Genomic DNA, 15,718 nt, shown 5'->3' on the forward strand with positions numbered 1-15,718 from the left:
GTGTAGATGTGGTGCTCAGGGACATGGTTTAGTGGTGGAATTGGCAGTGCTGGGTTAACAGTTGGACTTGATAATCTTAAAGGTCTTTTCTAACCTAAACGATTCTATGATTCTACGACTCTCAGTGAGCTAAAGGAGAAGTGATAATCATCAGATGTTGTCATGATTTCTATATACTTTGCTCAGAAAGGTCTAGCAGAGTTATAGCAGCCTTCCTCCAGTAAAATTCCTTCACAAATGTCACTGTATTTGACTGAGAAGTTGCTCCAGCTGAAAAAGCAATAGAGTAGCTATTTTTGCAGTTACATTAATAGAGTTGCTTAGTTTGCCGACAGGGAGGCCTGGCACTAACTGCACCCCTGGCAGTGGCCAATCGTGCCCCATTCATAACGTGTTAACTGCTCCGGCTCCTCGGAACTGTAACCCCGGTTTGCTTTACATCCATTCCTCCGTGTTCCTAAAGCCTAACTCTGATTTTGAAAAGTCTACTTTTTATTATATATTACACTCTGTGTTCATAAAGCTGTTTCATAAAAAAAAGCAAAAGACATAACCCACAGAAGGAGAACAAAGGCACTCCAAATGTTAAAACCCATAGAACACAGGCCTGATGCTGAGTTTTATTTATAATCTGTCTTTAGTGAAGAGTTTTATGAATTCATCGGTGTGTGTTTTGTTACATGAGAACAACTGCTCTGCATGGACCAAACCCTTTTATTGCCACATAAATGTTTGCCATTTAATACCTGATGAAAACAGTTGTGCAAAGAACTGTGTGTGAATTCTGCAGCATTCGGGAACGTACAGCTGCGATACCAACCGATAATGGATACAGCTGTGTGTGATGAAACCTAGAGCTGCAAGACAACTGTAAAGCTGATGATTCTCCCCTCCTCTTTCACTTGAAAAAAACCTGATTAGCATAGATCAGTTCTCAAAGGCTATATATATATAAAATGATAGGAGAGAGAGAAGAGACTTCTCTTACAAGCATAATTCTAGTTGCTTTACTTCCTTAGGGGTCAAAAGCAAGCCAAGGAAAATCAATGTCCATTTGTGTTGCAGAAGCTGAAACATACAGTTCATTATTCACAACTGTTAAAATAGTCAATCAAAACATTTTGCCATGTGGAGCAACGAGAAAAAGCTCTCTCACATAATTTTGAATGAATATATATTTAGAAATAGCAAACCATTTCATAAAAAGAATTTCAGAAGCAACTCTGTAATTAAGAATCAATGCTATATGGTAAGACAAATATTAACAACTACATTATTTATGAAGATCAAACTTTGAAAAAATTTCCAAGAACTTAGTATTATATCTGTTGAAATCCATGACATTTTTACACTATGTTCAATAAGTATAGCAAAATAGTCTTTATACCAAGAAAGAATCAGAGGGTAGGACTACTACCACTCATCAGATTCTGTCATCTGTACAGGATGATGTCAAAGTCCCTTCAGTTTTTGACAGAAAGAGGAAGAAAAATGAATGTCATCAACAGCACTCCCATTCTTATTTCTTTATGGACAGCTGTATTCTTTTAAATAAATTTAATACAACAGGTGGAGGGGGAAAAGGCAATTTTGTTTTATTCAAACAGCCCTTGCTCGCAGTTAAATGTAATTCTATTTAAATAAGTTGACCAAAAGCAATATAAAATTTACTTAAAATTTCTAACATCTTCAACAATAAAGCCAGTACACTGTCCACTATTTGAAAAAATACATTGAGACTGAACAAAAAATATAATAAACCCAAACTTTAGAATAATCCAATGAATAAACTGTTCCTCCTGCGATAACATTATCTCAGAAGCTCCAAGCAATGAACTTCAGAAGTGCTTGATGTCATCAGCTTTAAAAGCACACCTTTGAACCAAAATCTCACCCGACCAGGGAAGGAACACCCAAATGCAACAGCAAGTAACAAATACTTCACAGGAAAAAAATAAATAATCTAACATTCTTGAGATGAGATCTAGATTATAACTATCTGCAGAATAATCAACTGAGCCAACGATCAATTGCACTCATTGCATCTCTGAAACCATGAGTTCTTTCACAGACTCAGTATCAGTGCCAGTATTAAAGCAGTAAAACATCAGTGCCTTTACCTCAACCACATCTCACACAGGAATTTCAGTGGCTGTTGAAAAGCACCCTGCTAGCACCAGTGCAGGACTTCTGCACTGTTCCAGGGCTTGTTCCACTCTGGGAACATCCACTTCTACCCTCAGGGGAAGACAGTGTTCAGCTGTGTTCAGCTCCCGGCATGGGGGTCCTCCTGCTTTTCACAGTGGAAGGTACAGCACAGCTTTCTACAAACCATCCACGCCTTATCGCTAAAGTCATTCTGAATACCTGAGTGGGACAGCAAACCTTGTCCAGCGGTATCATTTATCCATGTTTTGGCCTCACGTGCAAAACCCCAACCCCATCTTCTAGAACGATTATACATATGTAACTCAAATCTACTGTTACTCTCATATTAGTATCACAGTGAAGAACTTTTAGGGATTTGTCCAACACTACCCAGAGCAAACTGGAGAACACAAAATTAATCTCATCGCAAACACTCTTCTTGATTAGTTTCCCTCTAATCATTACTTTAATAAATTGAAGAGAGCAAGTCCCCAGGAAACAGCCCAGCCCTTGGCTCCTGCACCACGAGACTCATCACACAACTAAGCGTTCCACCTCTTTTGGCCAGCTCGAGCTAATTACTGAAGATAAGGCTCGGAGTCCCAAATGACAGTGACAGCCACAACTGAAGTGTGCAATAGAAAAAAACTTTGTTTCCATATCACGTAGCTCTTTTCTTCATAAGGAGTAGACACATCACCTACTAAACCAATCTCTCAAGATGGATAATAATTTTTTTCCTTGGATAATTAATTTTATATGTGAATTTCACTGGCTGTGTCTCCACTGCATTCCCTGGTGTTGATTGGAACTGTATCTTTGAGGCATGATTTGTTCTAGTTTGGGTTTTTTTAATGCATGCTTTCTTTCCTTCATCTGATTTGCAACAGGAATGCAGAAAATTTAGGTTGGCCACAACGACAGTAAGGCTTTCTGACTCTTCCAGTTATGGTATGTAAAACTCAGGGCAAATACAGAAGGTCGGCTGTGTAATCATGCTGAGCCAATATCACAGCGTACTGCCAGAGGTACATGTTCATGCAGCAGACTCAAATTGGGATTCAACCCACCCACATTCAGTCCCCTCCCTGGAAACCTGAACTGAAAGAACAGGCATGAGAAGGGCCAAGAAAGACTACACATTAAATCCATTTGACATTTCTTATCATTCACTACAAATCCTTACCTTTTTAACAATGCATGCAAGCAGACCTGGCAATGACTACCGGTAAGAAATACTGACAGTATCACAGTTTTCCTAGTAGCTCGGGCACAAGGACCGGTGCTAAATCACAGGCATGAAGAAATGGTACTTATCTGAGCACTTCAGAAGGAAGAACTGAGAGCAGACTACAGCTCTTGTTTGTTTGTCTTACTTTTCAATTTAAGATGAATAAATGGAAATGACACACTCAGCTCAGTTGGGCCGACTAGAAAAACCATGCTTAACTGTTGATATGTTTAATTTTGCTTACAGGTCTTTCTGTCAGTTCATGAAAGTTATGGCTGACAAGCCAAACAGCATGTCTGAGCAAATATGAAAAAATCAGGAAAGAAACATAATCTCCAAGCTTGCCCTGAAATTTCTGAATCAAGTCAACATCTTCTCTATTAAAGAGATTTGCATAGTATTAAAATAAAAATGCATGCTATAAAGTTGAATGTATTGTAGTTTGGAAATCTCTGATCCAAAGGATATAAGCAAACTGGGATACAGAACATTAAAGAGGATACTAGAATAGCCTTATAATGAACTGTATGATGGCTACTCCTGAATTTTTAAAATTAAGAACTATACCTGTTTTAAACTGAAGTATAAATATGCAGAAAGGCTTTCTGACAAGTACCAAGTAAAAGATAAAGAAAATATGTGAAGATAAAGGGTTTCATTAATATCTTAGAAGTTGTTGATTTTAATAATATCCTGAAAGACCTCAGGTCTTACCTTCCCCTTTCAAGTGTCTACAGAAAAATAAATGTTTCTTTCTGTCTATCAGACCCTGTGAAAACTCGGTTCTTTGACCATGTAACAGAGTGAACCTGGCTGTAAGTGAAAGTCTAGAGCACCATGTTCTTTAATTCAGTGATAGGGACCTTCATTAGATCATGTCATAACTATGGGACAAGATACTGCAAAAGCCAAATGATACATCATTAAATTATGTTTTCTTCCTCTCCAGGCAAAGAGCGAGTATAGCATTAGATTAGTTTGAAGGATTAAAAAGAAAAGGAAGAAAAGGGCTCTGGAACATGCATCAGAAGTGACGAAGCTGATATACAATTTTTAAACCTCATTTATTTATATAATGAGGGATAAGCAGTTACTTATGATAATTGTGGGATCCTCAAATGTAATATATAGCCCAAATGAATTCCAGATCAGTGCATGCTTCAGTGTTTTATGATCTCCCTTGCACACGCCTAGTGAAAGCCTGCCACTCTGCAACAGAGGATGGAATTGCTACAATAAAACCATAGGCAGACTTTGCTAAAAACTATACTTTTTTTATATGACACAGAAGAAGCTGAGTATTTTAAGTAATGGATAGGTTTGCGTCCCACTGTCTAGCAATAGTTATTCTAATTGTGTTTCACAGTATCTTCAGAGAGTCAGAATTATGAACCACAGGAACACTCCCCATAAACTGCACTGGAACAAATGACACTCCCCTCAGCTGGCTTACCCACAGTGATCTCCAGCCACCATTACGGGAAAGGCTTACTTTATCTTTCTGCTATAAACTTGAGTTAGTTACATGTTCACCGTACTGACATCCCAACATCTTTTAATCTTATTATGTCAATATTGCATCTATGTAAAAATGTGTATTTCGGTGCATAAAATGTTCTCTTGCTGCTGACAAATCAAAGTGCATTAACCCGGGAAGCTCTGCAATTGCCACGCACACCCACACACCCCTTTTGCTAGAGATCTCACTGATTAGAAAACAAAATATCCAAAAACTTAACAAACATTTCACGCACAGTGACATTTCTGCAGGAGCATATGCTGCCAACATTGCAACTTATACTTTCATCACTATTAGCAAGTTATTTCCCCAAGTTATTTCCTATACATATACCATGCCCAGTGCCCCTGCTGAAACTACCGCGTTCGCTGGAACTGACTGAGCTCTCAGTGAAATGTCAAAGCTTAGCTATAAATCTGTGTAAATGCTTTTATTTTGTGCTTCTTTCGTGTTAGAACACAACGTACATCAAGGTCACTGTAAAAGATTGTAGTTTTCAGGCTCACAGAGAAGGCACCAAGGAAATCAATAAGAGCAAACTTAATTAAACACTATCTGAAGTTCTGTCTTCTCCCAAACCTGCCCAGAATTCACATCTCTATCCCCTGCATTTCAGAGACAGGTGTTTCATAGATACGGAAAGTCAGGCTGCTTAGCTTATGAGCTATCAGTGCTGAAAGGTGAACAGGAGAATTCAGTCTTTGCAGTGTGACAAGTCTGCTCTGAGCTCTTTGAGTTTTTAGCAAGAGATTACAGCCTCATGGGCCTCCTCCTTTGAACTGGAGTTCCTCTGAGAACAGAATTAGTCCCTTGCCTGCAACCCGTGCTCCATATACTGAAATAAATTACAGTCAACTTTTTGTTCCATGGCAATGTCAAGTAGAGCAATAAATATCTACAGGCTAAAAGTAAGCAAACAAGCAAAGCTGGGCAAACCATACCCTCACAGCAAGAGCATCTCAAAGAAACTCACTAGGTAGGGCACAATAAAGTTAAAAGCATAAAAATCAAAACTCTGGGTTCACTATCTTAATCTGTAAGTGGGCCTGAAAGGTTAACACGCACCCTGCCTCTTTCCTACAAGAAGCAATTAAAAGACTCCTACAATTTAGTTACAGCTCAGCACGAAGAAGGCGGCATTTTATATTAACGCCTCTAAGAAGGCATCATCTCTTACAGCTGCAGAAGTGGGAAGCACTGGGACACCGTGCTTCCCTCCCGGCTCCCACGCCGGAGCACCGCACCGGCGGGATGCCCGCCGCGGACTCCGGCAGAGTTGGAGCTGGGCTCCCCCGCAATCCCAACCACAAACCTCCCGCACCTAAACGCCTGAAAACTGCCGCTGGCCCCGCCGACCATCCTGCCTCTAAACCAGGAGCGGGCGACCAACAGCTGCAAAAAAAAAAAAAAAAGTCACTCGAGACGAAGGTAACGCCGCGAAAAGACGGCAGAAAAGGAGCGCTGACTTGCCTATACACCACCGCCGGGCGACCTCCTCTCAGCTGGTGAAACGCTGTGCCGCTCGTCCTCCTCGGTCCGCTCCGCGCTATTTCCAAAATATTTCCACAGGGCGCCGGCACATCGCCGGGCTCAGCCGGAGCGCGCAAAGAGCCCGGCCGCCGCGCCCCCCAGCCCGGTGCCCATGGTGCCAGCCACAGCCCCGGCAACGCGCACCCCTTCCCGCCGGCGATACCTCGGGGGCGGGCCGCCGGCTAACAACAGGGCATCGCACCCAAGCCGCCACCGCCGCCGCCGCCGGCTCAAACTCCGCCGCCGCGCCGAGAGGGAGCGAGGGGCTCCCCGCGCCCTTCCCGGAGACGGAGCGGGGGCGCCGGGCGGGGGAGTGCGGGGAGGCAGCGCCGCCCCTCCGCGGCGGCGAGCGGCCAGGCGAGGCGAGGCGAGGCAAGGGGAGGCGAGGGGAGGCGAGGCGGCGCGCCGCCGCCACCGCGGCCGCAGCCAGCCGCGGCGATGCCGGCCCCGCCCGGGACCCCCGCCCGCCCCCCCGCCGCTCCCGGGGCGCTCCGTAACGCCACCCCGCTGCCGGCGCCACTAGATCCGGTGACGCGCAGCCCTCCCCCCGGCCGGCCCCCCTGGCGCAGCGGGGCGAGCGGGCGGTTAGGCGGGGCCCCGCGCCGCACCGCGCCGCACGGGGGAACGTCTCCGGCGGGCGGCGGGAGGCTCAGCCGGGCAGGGAGAGCCGCCCTCCCGCCGCGCCTGTCCCGGCCCGTCCCGCCGCGGCGGCTGGTGATCCCGGCCTCGGCGCTGCCAGCGCCGCTGGAGCTGCCGGCCCGCCGAGGGGCGGCGGTGACCGCTCCCCCCCCCCCCCAGCCCCCCCCGCCTCCAGGCCGCGGGGGAGCCCGCTCGCCTGGAGCCCGCGGAGCCCTCCCCAGTCCACGGGAACTGCGGCTGTCGGGTGTCCCCCGTGCCCGGGAAAGTTGTCCGCCCCCCGCTCCTGCCTCAGTGAGCCTCCGGTGCTGCTCAGCTTCCCCGGCTGCCGTTTCTCCTGGCTGCGTGGCTGGGTCCAGACTGACCGCTCGCCAGAGAGAACCTACATCGACCCCCATGTCTGGAGGAAATTTGGTGCCGGTTTTATCACTTTGCCACGCTGACTGGTGCCGGTTTTATCACTTTGCCAGGCTGACTTGGCGCGGCAGCGGCGCCGGCGGTTCGAGCGCGACCTTCCCTTCCCGTCTCCCAGCCCCTAACAGGGGCCGCGGCTCTGCGGCCCCTACCCCGCACCGGAGCACAGCGAGCCCCGCTCTCCCGGGCTGCCTCGGACAAAGAGGGAGTGCAAACGGAGCAAAGGCGGGGAGGGGGATGATGATCCCCTGTGCCTCCCTAAAGCTCCTGCGTGGTCCTCGCCATCCTCCTCCGCACGACCGTGCCTGTAACAGCGGCGCACGGCGCCCCGCTGGAGATCACCCCGCAGGCATCTCCCTCCCCGTCGGGCAGCGTTGAAATGATACGGTATAACGTAGCAGACCAGTGAGATATACACGCACACCCATATATGTAATACATACATATATATATGTACACACACCCCACACGCACAGGTCGGTGAGGGGCGGCCGCCTCGAAGGAGCCGGATCTCCCCTCGGGACGGGCACCGACCCGCCTCCGCGAAAGCTGCGGGGGAGGAGGAGGAGAATTAGCGCAGGAGGAAAGAGGAGAGAGAGGGAGCCCGGGGGGAGCCGCCGACGGAGCCGCCCCTCAGCAAGCCGCTCCCCCGCGCTGGCTGCGCGGAGCAGCGAGCGCCCGGGCTCCCCCGCGGCGGGTGCCGGGAGCCGGGCTCGGCCGCAGCGGGCACGGAGCGGCCTCCCCGACGCCCGCCGAGGCTGCAGGGAGCTGCGGGCGCGGGCGCGGAAATCCCGCGGCTGTGGCGGCAGGGAGACGGAGCCTCTGCTCGAGGGCGGTTTGGGGCAGAGCCGGCCCGTCACGGTGCTCTGGCTAGACTGGGTGTGGGGGGAGCAGCATCCTCTGGGCCCCGTTTTAGCTCTTGAAAATATTTCTTCTGTAGTCAAGCTGAGGATATCACGGAGGATGGTCAAAATTAAAAGGCTAAAAAAAGAAGATTGAGCTTTTCTTTTCTGTTCCTCCTCTGCCAACCCTTTTTCTCTCAACTCGTTTAGGCTTCTTGGAATGAGAAGTAGTTTTCACATGCATCTTACAGTTAAGGAGTCTTCTTCCACCAAGCTGATGCAAACAAAAATGTTTCTGTTCATTATGAATTCCTTTATAAATATTAACTTCAATAATGTGCGGTGAGCCATTAGGGAGGAAGAGGATTTAAAAAGATGGCTTCATGCAAGCTAAATGCAAAGATAATAGAGTTGCTCTGAAGAGTATAGTTAAGTGTTGAGTTGATAAATGCATGAGAATATGCAGTGATAGGTTTCATGCCTAATTGAACAGATTTGTACTTCAGTTCTCATCTAGAGATACAGATCCTTATTTTTCCCTGTTTCTTAATACTGATTGATGTTAACAGAGTTCTTGATAGCTACAAGCTAACCAAGTTATCTGCCCTATTGTGGTTCTACTGAAAGATTGAATGGCTTGAACCGGCGGTTCTCCTGACAAGACAGAAAAAATAAATTATTACAACTGTACATATATTAGGACTAGGATGATTAAAATACATGTCTGAGAATTGAAATAAGTGAAATGTAATGAACCAAAAACTATTCAAACACAGAAGTAAAGCAGAACTGTAACCCTCCTTGCTCATGCCCTGCTCACAAGGATGACACTCAAACTTTGAGAGCACAGATTTTAAACAAAGTGGAAACAAATACTCTTTTATGATCTTGTAACTACCCTGGCTAGAGCCAATCCCACACTCAACTTCCAACAGGGACTTCATTGGCAGTAAGAATATGCTGGAGATGAACTCTACCAAACCAGGTGAAAAGAGTGTGCGATATTTTTAATCATTATCAAACTGATGCCACATGATTATATGAAATAAGCATGACTCCCAGTTTTACACATGATTATAAGGTTAATTTTGTGTTGTGCTTCGGACAGCACAAACACAACATAGGATTCTTACATATAGAGAAATCATATTTCAGGTAAGCTTAGGATGTAGTCAAGAATGTGAATGAACATTTAAAGTCAGATTGGGTGACCCACAATTGTTTTTGTGTAGTATGGGCAATACTAATCAAGAAATTTCACATAATAAGCTGATGTTAGTTTGGCTTCTGTTGTAGGTTCTGCAGCTTCAGTAGACTGACACCATGCAAGTCACCAACAAGGATGGAGTGACAGAGGAGTAATAGCATAAAAAAATTGAAGAAATAGAGGCTAAGCAGGAAGATAAAAATGGCATTGCTTAAAAAAGATGGGGATGAAAGGAAGAATGTCACCCAACAAGGAAGCGAGTGACATCCTTTGTAAAACTGTATTGACTATCTATCTGCAAGAGGTCATTTGTCTTCTTTTCCCTTAGCAAAATTATTACATCACCCAATCTCTTTTTTTCTAGTTAAAGTATAGTTCACTTAGAACACTGTGGACAGTGATTCTGACATTTGGCAGCCAAACACTGGTGCATACGTCTGTCACACATAAGCCTCACTGTTAAAGTGCTGGGAAATGGAGAGCTGAAAATTAAGGCTTTGAAAAAGTGCATGGGGAAAGAAACAACCTGTAGTAGTGGACAAGTGAGATGAATATAGGAGAAAAATATTACAGGTGCTTTGGGGAGCAGATGGGAGAGCCTTTTTATCCAGTATCACTGCAACAGTGGGTTTTCCACTCATGTAGCAGGTCCTAGCATCTCTGGGAACACATCATGGCTCTCCACTGTTATCTATTCTGTTACCTATTCTTTCCTTGACAGAACCTTGCTCTTTATCAATTTTAGGCCATAAGCAATATGAAACACACTTCAGTCTGCAAATGAAGGCAAGTATACTCCTATTTTGAATATGAAAATCAGTACCTAAAACCAAGCATGGCTGATGTTCATTTACAAGCACTTTTTTTCAATGACAAAATTCCTTTAATAGACCTCTAGGTGCAGTTTTAATTCTTACAAAGTATCAGGTCTTATTTATTCACATAAAAATGCTCAATAAAAAGACATTATCAACCTGTAAGAAGATATTTTTAAGCAGAATATCAAAGAAAATGAAGTGTAACGTATAGCACTGATGGGTTTTTCATTCTATGAGAATAGAATTAATCTATTTTCAATATCCACTTTTGGAAAAGATAACAATCAGAATAGCAAATGTAACTCCCTCAAGAACAAGTATTACATGCTTTATGATAAGTAAGTCACAAGGTCATCTATAAGCACCTTGGTACTCCTTATATTGAGTTACAAATGCAGAGCACATTCCCAATTTCTGATGACTTTGCATTGTTTTTCATTTCCTTTCACAGACTGCTAATAAGCCACACAACTGAGTCTAGAAAAGTCTATGAACATATTCCCTCTTGTTTTCCCACAACTAGTCTAAACTAAACTTAGAGAAAATACTTGATTTACCAGTATCTGGCACACTTATATAAAATAATGTGTCATTTGTCACCATGGTTTGTAATCTGAAAATCTGACTGGGGAAATGATGGAGACCAAAATAACCTTTTACAGTCTGTGGGTGGCCAAAAAAGCTGCAGCTATATTCCATAATATTCCTTGCTGCTGTGATTTGTTTCTCAAGAGCTCTTGTCAATCCATTTAAAACTCACACTTGCATAGACCCAAAGAGAGACACGGGGGTTTGTTCAGACTGGAACTGAATATGCTTATACATTAAAATCCCTCTTTTCACATGTAAACAGGATATTAGCAATTCTATAAATTCTATGTGAATTTTACTTTGAAATTCTGAGCTTTTTCAAATCATCTCAAAGCTTGGAGAATTTAAACACGTATACATTGAAACGAAACAGCAGAGAACCTCAAAGAAGCCAAACCGTGAAGTTCATAGTCTTAAATTTATTCCGTAATCCCAAATTTTGCACACAGCCTGTACACCATGTTCAGTACTGTTATTATTTATGCCAGTCTATAATTGGCTTGCATCTCATTAATGGGTATTTTTAACTTATAAGAGAATTTGGATAAAATTATAACAAAGGATTTTAACTAGTTTCAGGGAAATTATCTGTGTTGTCTGCCTGAGCAATTAATTTATTAAAATCAATTATCACAAATTAGAAAGGGCAAGTAACAAATCATAGGCTACAAGCAGTAGGATCTAAGAAAATTATCAAGTACTTTCTTCTGTATTATCCTCAATAAAAAACTTATCTTTGCATTATCAAAATTATCCTATTTCTTCACCAAAATAAGATAAAATTGCCCTCTGTGCATTTAAAAATCAATTTAACACATTGCCAAGTTCAAAACTGTAGGGTTTTTTTTCCTTTGGAAGACAAATAACTGATAAAAGACAAGTATCATTTAAAAATTACTAACTTACTTACACTCTGTAATATTTATAAGTCTCCATAAGAAAACTAAAAAGATAAAAGATTATTAAGGATGTGAAAGAATTTATTTCTGTTAGTTTCACAATTTTTGAAGTGGCAGTTAAAAAATGAGACAGTGGAATTCAAACATGGGATGTAATCTCCAAATAATTTAATTAATTAAACCATTTTGAAATATATATGGATACAGCCACAGTTTATAAAATCATTACTATGTTCATAGAATCTATGATTCTATGATTCTATGATAATCATAGAACCACAGAATGGTTTGGGTTGGAAGGGACCTAAAAGATCATCTAGTTCCAACCCCCCTGCCATGGGCAGGGACACCCTCCACTAGACCAGGCTGCCCAAAGCCCCATCCAACCTGGTATTAAAGATCATTAATATATACTCGAGAAAATTTTTGCAGATGGAATAAAAGTCACAGTTTTGCCCAAAAGTTGAAACCACCCTGCAAAGAGGTATTAAGTCTTAGGTACAAAATTACACCCATTCCAGATAATCCCTGACAGATGCATATTAGGACATGGTCTGCCCAGCATCTTCAACCTGGCCCAAGTGTCTGCCTGCGTGAGGATGAAGAGAGCAATGGCTATTTAATCAGCAAATGCTTTCAGATGGCTCAATACTTTTTTTCACACTCATAGCTCCCAGTCAGGGAGAGGTGATAAAAAGGAGCTGCTTCTGTGACTGCCAAAGAAATGGAGAGGTGATTCTGTCTATGGATGAATGAGACAAGCCTTCCTGCCTGGACTCACCATGGCATCCCTCTGAATCTTCGGTAGAAAGGGCAGCTGCTTTAGCTCAGATTTCCCTCCTCAGTTCCATAACAGCAACGTGGTGCTCTGTGAATAAATTCAGTGTTTGCTGTAAATGCAAAGAATGACTCCTTCACTGCAGAGAAGGGGATGTAGATGTCTCTTGGTGTGAGCAACATGATAGGTGTATGTAGGCTGAACACTGTGTGCTGATGCTCAGTGCACATGAGGAAGAAAAAAAAACTGGCCTAGTTTGAACATATTGTAAAATCTAAGCAGTTTTCTGCCACGATGCATGTGGTTTGCATGCACGACCTATGTCTAACCCTAGGGAAAACCATCTGGGCTGTAGGAACTGCACCATTTGCTGATTTTTCTTGAAGAAACTGACCCCAGCTCAGAGCTGTGTGACCCACAGCATTTCTGCATTAATGAGTCAAAACCCCCAGATCCTTAGCTACTGAATAATCAGCATTGCTCTTCCATCATGTAGACAATCGTGAAGTTTTGGGTTGGTTTTCTTTCCCCCTCCCCTAGCCATGGATTAACAGCTCACAGCTGTGAAATAGTTCCCAACATCACTGTGTGCTTCTTCCACCACACTTTGGTGCCATCTACTGAACATGAACATGGTTCTTACTCACACCACTCCCAATAGTCCAGTTCACTAGAGCTCTGTGACTCTGGTCTTTGCTCAGTCTCCACCTAATATGTCACAGCCCTTTCTTCTCAGCACCTCCTGTCCCTGCCTTTGGCCATCTTGGTCAGCAAGACCAGAGCACTGATCTGGGACTAAGACGATGCAGATGTCATTCTTATTTTTAGCAGATCTCATGTATAACTTGAAAAAAAAAACCACCACCAGGTTTATTCCATCCTTCATTTTACTTCTGTCTGTCAGAAAAGACATTGTTTGCCACCTGGGTGCTTTTCCATGGCTTGGCCAAGGATCAAAATGGAGATGAAGGAAAACAGCAGAAATGCAATTAAAAGCACACTTCTGGGGTTTTTTGTTTGTTTGTTTGTTTGTTCAAACAGGCTACTTTTAGTCAGATATATCTGCTAAGCTAGTCTGCTGCTGATGTCCCACAGAATCCAATGCTGTCTGCTACTTCTCTGCTCCAGTCTGATAAAGATGACATAACTAGCAGAGCGTCATATGGTTCCCTTATCCATACCTTGGAAGGAGCACACTCGGGGGCTCCTCTGCCTCAATTTGCTGCTCCAGAATGGCTTTTCTGAGCAGGTTGCTGCTGAGGGCTCTGTAGGACATGCACCTTTCCTGGCGGGTGTCAGGGTGCTGCAAGGGTCGATGGCTCTCTGGGATCCAGGCGGGTATAGTGACAAAGGCAGGTCCAAGGTCAAACTGGGAAGACAACGCACAGATTAGGGTCCAATTCAGCAAGGTCCATGGCTGGGCGCAGGCATGGTTATGAGAGAACTGCAGGCAGGCAAACCTACAACGTGTGCCTGTGTCCTACAGCAGGGACCGATGGCCCCAGGTGGAGCTGAAATGTGGTCCTGGTCCCATGGACAGGGGCGGAGGTCCAGGGGAGGCTGGGTGGGGACAGTAAGGACTGGAAGTGCCCTCGGGGCCCTCAAAGTTGATAAAAATAGAAAATACTCTTCACCTGTAACTGCAGTGAAGCAGGGCCTGCCGCTTTTCTGAAGTAAACCTACTCCAGGACATTCCTACTGCAAAGGTTTTCTGTGCTGCAAATGCCTGTACCGGATTATCGCTCATTATAGAAACAAGAAGGTACCAAGCTGAAGCTCCAGCTCAGATACAGCTTTTCCCAAGAACTGTTGATGCCAGGGCAAAGCAAGACCTCCTGCCATTCCAGCCCTGTTTTGCTCACAGATATAAAAAAAAACCACCCACAGTATCTCATTCAGAAATCAAGAAATGGGTATTTTTTTCATTAGTATAAGAAACACTTGCACAAAATGTTTCTAATTTTTATACAAGGAAAAGCATTTTGACATGGTACCTTTGAAGTGTTCCTTCTGAGATGCAATCAGCAACAAGGAAACCTTAATTCACGGAATGAATTTGGACTATCCACCTCTACTTGTCTTTCACAGTACTAATCTGTCTTCCAAGTATTACCTCTCTATAAATATGATATATTTCTGAAATATTTTTTTCACAGAAGTAAAATGAAGGATGGAATAAACCTGGTGGGGTTTTTTTCAAGTTATAGATGAGACCTGCTAAAAATAAGAATGACATCTGCATCGTCTTAGTCCCAGATCAGTGCTCTGGTCTTGCTGCCTGCATTATCCTCCCCTTTCCTGGAGGGAACTCCGCTGACCCAGCACCTGTGGGAAAGCTTTAGCCACACTTACAAACTGAGAAGAAACAAGATGAATGTCTTACATATAAATTTAACCAATCATTTTAGTGATTCCTTAATAATTATTTCTGTGGGGGGAAAATAACAGCGAGAAGAGTGATGCAGAGTGCTAGCCTCAGAATCTTGATACTGCATTTAATACTCCATTTTATCTAGAAAAAACATGTATCCTATTTTCTGCCATGGGTGACTTGGAAGTTGAGTTCAGATGATTAGCTTCCCTTGGAATTTCAGTTGGCTGACTTCTGTAATGTTTCCTGTTTTATGCCCATTAGTTATTTATTAGCTCATAAAGACACTTTTCTTTCATTTGTTACAAATATTTGTATAAAAATAATTAATTTATTCTCTTCAGTACATATTTGATTATTTTAGTAGACTTTGTGTTATCATGATGAAAGGCTGACTGAGGAAAAAATTTAGTATTTAAATACACCAAATTAAATTATTTATTGTTTTCAGAAGAATAAATTGACTCTTAAGTATATTCTGATTCTATTTCTCCTTTAGTAATAACTCTCAAAAATGATCTGATATTATCTGTAGATGTGATTAAAATAGTCATAATTTAATATGAAATCAAATATTAATTGCAGCTTTTTCCTGATGAAAACAAACCACTTGTCAGTATGCAATAGTTGGACGCTGCAGTTCTTACAGGTTAATTAGACTTCAACATGGGCCTCTTTTAAAAAAAAGGGAAAGAGAAAGTAGACATGCATCTCAAAGCAATCTTATTTATCAC

At 43.4% G+C, this 15,718-nt stretch overlaps 1 protein-coding gene across 2 annotated transcripts in view; it reads right to left on the reverse strand.

Annotated features, from left to right (window-relative positions):
- SNTG1 (syntrophin gamma 1) overlaps window positions 1-6,930 on the reverse strand; it is a 365,935-nt gene extending 359,005 nt beyond the window's left edge. The window contains exon 1 of one of the 2 annotated variants that reach the window (XM_075744109.1): window positions 6,369-6,930. The gene's annotated coding sequence lies outside the window, so the exon portion shown is untranslated. Of the gene's footprint in view, window positions 1-6,364 lie in introns of both variants that reach the window. The other variant, XM_075744111.1, reaches the window with a different exon arrangement.
- Between the last annotated feature and the right edge of the window lie 8,788 nt (window positions 6,931-15,718).

This window comes from Balearica regulorum, chromosome 2 (genome assembly GCF_011004875.1).
Source record: "Balearica regulorum gibbericeps isolate bBalReg1 chromosome 2, bBalReg1.pri, whole genome shotgun sequence".
NCBI classification, from domain to species: Eukaryota; Metazoa; Chordata; class Aves; order Gruiformes; family Gruidae; genus Balearica; species Balearica regulorum.